Here is a 6,000-nt window from a genome sequence, read left to right as displayed (position 1 = left end):
GCCTTGTGCTTGGTGTATTTTTATGTCTGGGTTATTTTTTATAATTTATTAGGGAGGGGCTTAACCAGGCCTGTAATTATAAAGGTCTAGTGTGTCCAATAGGGAGATATCTACCAACCAATCACGTGTAAGAAATGAATTGTGATGTCTTTGTTTTTTCATCCAATGACTGACAATTCACGTGGGTCTCCTGTTGCTATTCACATGTTAAGTAGAGTCGTTAAGCTGTTAACACCCCCGCACTTCCCCCGCGCCTCCTCCCCCCCTTGAAGGATACAGCATTCGACTGCGGCCGGCGAAACTGCGCTGTCCCACCAACTGTCGATTGCTGTTGATATCTGTCGCTAACTAGCTGCATTTGCATCAGAATACAGGGTCAAAAATTCCACTTTTCGTCCAGTGATTGTCCTGTTGAAAAACCCAATCATTCAGGGATTGAGGGATGCCCGCTGCAACATCTCCACATAGCCAGCTGCTGTTTGACGCCCCTGCACAACCTGAAGCTCCATTGTTCCATTGAAGGAAAACGCACCCCAAATTATGATGGCGCCCCCACCACTGTGCCGTGTAGAAAACATCTCAGGTGGGATCTCCTTGTCATGCCAGTAACGTTGGAAGCCATCAGGACCATCAAGGTTACATTTTTTGTCATCAGAGAAGACAACTTTCTTCCACCTTTCAATGTCCCATGTTCCCTGTCGGCTAACCCTTGCAAAGTCCAAACGGGCAATTTTGTGGCGTTGAAGAAGACGTGGCCTTTGAAGAAGGTTTTTGTTTCTGAAGCCCTTCTCTCGCAGATGCTGTCTGATGGTTATTGGGCTGCAGTCAGCAGCAGTAATGGCTTTAATTTGGGTAGAGGATCATTCCGTGTCTTGACGGACAGCCAATCGGATCCTGCGGCTCAGAGCTAGTGACATTTTTTTGGGTCTACCACTTTACTTTTTTGTACCATAACCCTCAGGATCATTTTAAAAAAATGCAAAAAACTGTCCTACTGCATCCAACCTCAGCAGCGATGACACGTTGTGAGAGGCCTTGCTCAACAATCCTACCACGGTCAAAGTCAGTGAGCTTTTTTGCTTTTGCCATCAGGAGGTCTTGACAGTGTAAAGACTTGACAGAAAATGACTTGGAATCCAGATTTTTGCACAGCTTTTGGTTTTTAAAGACTATGGTCTTAAACTTTTGATCAGCTGAAAAAATCATGTTTGAGTGTAAATGCAGTTTTCAGAAAATTCCCTGCTCAAAAGTTCTTGTCTCTTGCACTGATTTTTTCCTTTAACATTGTGAAGCTCTACTTAGAACCTTCTTAAGATCCAATAGTGCTAAATGCAAATTCTTGCAATTTTTTGACTGGACTTAAGATTTTGATCAGGAGTGCATGTAGCATCCTGGTCCACATTCCATTTCAGTAGATGGCAGTAATTCACATCAATATGTTGCTTGCCAAAAAAAAGAAGAAGAATCCTTACAGTAACAGCCATAGACAGCATCCATATCACAGAGGGTGCTGGTCAGCCCAGCTGATGTTGTACCCATGATGTTTTGCAGTGCTGGGAAACAATCGAATGTTTGAGATTCTAACTCTTATCATTAGCCGGAGTTTGTTGCAACTGAGTAGATCCTGCTTTCTAGCCAACTTTCCAATATCGCTAAAAGAAATCTAGCTAAGCCCCAATGGAAAGCTGAAGCACGGCAGCATTTTTCAGCTTATCACTCTTTACAACTCTAAGAATTGCCTTGTTGGAGCTAAAATGATGTTTTTTTTTGTTTATTAAACTGTTCTTGTTGGTAACTTAACAAAACTCCTGGGAACAGATTGTGTCCTAACACCAAGCTGTAAGGACACTTAACTGTTAGGATTTGGTTTTTGCGTGTGTGTTACTAGTTAATTGAGTCTCCATGTTGTCATGTCTGCCCCTGATTGTTTCCAGCTGTCTATTGTGTTACCTGATTAGTCTCTGTGTATTTAAACCCACCTGTGTCTCTTGTTCCCTGTCGGCTCTTAGTTGTGTGTCATATGTCGTGTTACAGTCCTGTGTGTTTCCAGTGCTACCAGTGTCTCGGCCTTGCTCATTGCTCACCTATGCTGCCTGGATTTTGCAATGTTTAAGATTATCATTAAAACCATAATTTTTGCACTTAACCTGTGTCTGACCAGGTCTCATCCTCACCACCAACTACTACTATTTAATTCATGACACTTACTTGGATACACATGTTAATCCTCATCTTTTGTCTCTGATGCAAGACGTTTTTGATATTGGAGTATTAAGAGTGTAAGCCTGTGTAAAAATGCCAAACACTGTGTCGACATTTGGAGCTGACTATGAATTGGAACAGCCTCAATCGGAAAGCTGTGAGAACAATTGCATATACAGAGTCAAAATAAATCTTTGATGAATGTCATGAGGCACAACTACTCCCAGATGTTAAGAACATATTGTTAGAATTGGAGATGTAGAAACAGAACTGAAAGTGCAAACAATAAAAGCAAACATGGGAAAGACAATGGAGGGAGAAGGGAGGGGGAAAAGACTGGACTGTTGTTGCCAGGGGAGAATTTCATATGAAAACACACATTCCAATTTGCTAAATTACTGACAAACCCAGCCACCCCAAAGATGGCAAAAGGGGAGTTAGGGTGGGGTGGAAAGTGTTTATCTCCTTGTGTGTGTGGCAAAAGTCCTGCTCATCTTATCTCATTTCAAGGCTTAGACCAGATCACTTTGTCAGATACACTCACACACACTCTTATCTCAAAGTCAGCCCCCTGGAATATTTACTAGTCAGATGTGGGGAAATCTCTGAGGATTATCCCCAATAACCTGTTTAACTTAATCCTTATCTCACACACATGAATCATAAATCCCCACCACCTTTCTTCTCTGTTTTTCTGAGATGGAATGAGGGGAGTAGCGCCTCTCTCACCTTGCTCTCCATTACACTCCCTCTCCTCTCCCTCCTCAAACACACACACTCCCTCACTCCATCTGCTTTTCGAGCATGAGCTGGCTGCTTTTTCTGCCTTCGTTGTGCATCTTTGAGCCGTTCTGACATGCGCTTCCCCTCTGCCTTCCTGCTGCTTTCTTTTTGCCATCTATCTATCAACCCCGTACCTCACCAGGGGAGCCAGTCTCTCTAAGTTTTTGTCCTGCTTCTCCCAGGACACGAAAAAAGGAGCAGTAGCAGAGATCACCGGCAAAGAAGACCGTTACCACAAAAACAGGAAATAGGAAGTGGGCAGTCCCCTCTGTGCGAGAGGGGACTGGAGTCGAACAGCTGTGGGCTCAACAGTTTTTGGATGTTGGGATGAGAAAACCACATCAAAGCAGTCTGCGAGAAGAAGACGAGCAAGGGAAAAAACTGAGACGGAGAACCTGCTGGATTCACACCTGAGGGGGGAAAAAACTCTCTACAACCTGAGGACAAAAAGGAGGCGAGAAAGACATTTTGGTGATAAAACTCCACACTTGGAGTGACTTGGACTTTCTTTCTTGTATCTGTAAAGCCCAAAGTCTTAGCAAAAGCCGAGGTTGTACAATAATCTAATTCTTAAATATTCTGGGATCTGACTTTGGAAGTGTCCTTGGAATTACATCTTTTGTATACTTGTTGAAGAGACTTCAACAGGCTTTCTGATTCCCGGAAAAGATTCAGTCAAAGGCTTTGGAGGAAATAGCTACTTCAGCTGAAATCTCTTACTTTGATGAAAACACTTTTTTCTGGACAGAAAAAGTAGCAGGACTCAGGAACTGTTGAATTTCCTGGAGTTAAAGTAGACTCTCAGCGTCTTCGAACAAGTACGCAATTTTTAGAGGATTTGGGCTTCACCAAGACAAGAGTCAAACCAGGTGAGTTAATTTTTTTTATCTCAATTATGAAGGTAAATTAAGAGTTTTCTGTGGGCATGATGAAGTGTTCCAACCAGAGCATCCCTGTTCAGCAAATGGGCCTGTGAATATACATTTTACTAATGAATGAAGAGCGGCGTACTTCAGCAAAAAATGTAACCCGAATCCCTTGAAAACGCTCCAGGCCACTTTCTCATTCACTACGGGGCGAAATGCTATTGAATAGTGGGGGAATAAAAACGTCTCAAAGAAGGCACCAAAATAACTGGAGCTCACAATGACAACCCCTTCCCAGACAGGTTGTCAGCACCTGTCACTCCTATGTTATGGCAATGGCCTCAGACAGCTCGGTGTGGATTTGAATGCAGTAATTGTGCCGTCCCCAAGGGTGGTCTGTCATTCCTGGAGACGGACGGCCGAGGCCCATTAAAATGATACAGGCTGATTTATAGACACAGCAGGAAGAAATTTAACTAAATCCACAAGGAGGGTCCTCAGCTGCTCGCTTTTGAAGAGTTCCAACATTTTGCGAGGAAACCGATTTGTCGCGGCTGTTGAAAGCTCAAGTTGGCTTCACCTATGAAGTATTGATGACACGCATCTAATATTTAACAGTCAGAGATGATCTTGTCTTTTGAGTGGTGTCATTTTGTCAGATGAAGCCCTCCCTAATATGCAGTGGAGTCCTAATTTATTAGCTTTGTGGTTTCTTGGCAGTGTGGAAGGTGAAATAAAGCCTCCAACACAGATTTCAGCACAGGTTTCAGAGACAACCTTGTTTTTCTGTTGTTTTTGTCTGTGGTAATCTTCACTCCTCTGTGGTGGATTTTCTCCAGAGGGCAACAGAAGTGATTTGATTTAGTTGTTACATGGAAAGCTGCCGATGCCAACTAAACTCGGTGGTTTAATTCCTGAAGAGCAAACGATCAGGAAAAATCCTTTGGCTGCCATCTGGGAGACTTCACACACACACACGAACACACACACACACGCGTGCACTCACTCGACTCGCACACATACCCAAGATTCATGATTAGAGCTGTTCATTCATTCAGATATATGTCAGCTGGACAGCACCACGAGCTGTCCAGCTGTGGTGCTGTTAGCTCAGCTCAAGTCACTGATTACTGCTGAAAGACCCAGTTAAGGTTTATTCTCAGACTGACCTGCATTTACCCCCCTTTTTTTTTATAGCATACTAAACTCTGGCCTGTAATACAATATTTTTTCTTTTTCTACAGGAAAGACTCGGTAAGGTTTTAAGTAAAAAAGCAAAAGTTAAAAAGAAGAATTTTGAAGGGTTCCATATTTGGGATTTTGGGTTTGAACAGCTTTAAATTAAACTGAATGGTCATGTTTTAACATTTGTTTAATGCTAAACAGATGTTAAGCATTAGTCATCTGTTTAATGCAGATGTCTAACATCTGTTAGACATACTTGATTTAAGCTGTGGGGTATGGATTTTTGAGGAATAAAAGATGAGTAGAGATGGCATAATTAGCGTCGGTTTTGGAGTTGGCAGACATCCTTCAGGACAGAGTGAAAGTCTAATTAGCCTGATTTGACTTGCAGTGTCTGTGTTTGTGTGTTGCTGTGACTTGCTGGCAGACAGATTGTTAGATCTGTCTGTCTGTTAGTGTGTGTCTTTCGCTGAGATTAGAACAGGGAAAAAAATCAGTGATGTTCAAAGAAAATGCTTTCTCAAACATTAAGTGAAAGTATGTCTTTTTTGTAAGCATCAACTTTTAAGATTTTTTGAGATCATTGTAGATATGTTTACATTAGAATGTATGTTGAATTTGACCAAAGGAGGCATTATCTCGAGGTCTTGATCAGCTGAACCCAGCAGCACAGTGAAAGGCGATTTCTAAACTAAGTACTATGTTTAACAATTATTATAATATAATACTTGTGTTAGGTAAGAAAACCAGTATTTTTCTCTGCAAATAAATGCTTGACATTTTTGTTGGGAATCATTTTTTAAAATGATTATCTGGTAAAATTGCTACCAGATAAACTAAAATTGTTACATGTTTTTGTCCAGAACTGTCCTCACTGGGATAGTTTGGGATTTTATAAGGTTTTATTAAAAGGTTAGAAGCTGTTAACATTTTATCAGCAGTAAGTCCCTCTGTAGATGACATC

The 6,000-nt window shown here is 41.8% G+C and overlaps 1 protein-coding gene across 1 annotated transcript in view; it reads left to right on the top strand.

Annotated features, from left to right (window-relative positions):
- Positions 1-2,954: 2,954 nt before the first annotated feature.
- Positions 2,955-6,000, top strand: part of cdh5 (cadherin 5) — a 54,039-nt gene continuing 50,993 nt past the window's right edge. The window contains exon 1 of the mRNA XM_008429111.3: positions 2,955-3,854. The gene's annotated coding sequence lies outside the window, so the exon portion shown is untranslated. The remainder of the gene's footprint in view (positions 3,855-6,000) is intronic.

The sequence above is a fragment of the Poecilia reticulata genome, chromosome 15 (genome assembly GCF_904066995.2).
Source record: "Poecilia reticulata chromosome 15, P_reticulata-male-v2, whole genome shotgun sequence".
Classification (NCBI taxonomy): Eukaryota; Metazoa; Chordata; class Actinopteri; order Cyprinodontiformes; family Poeciliidae; genus Poecilia; species Poecilia reticulata.
This window is presented reverse-complemented; position numbering and strand designations above follow the sequence as displayed.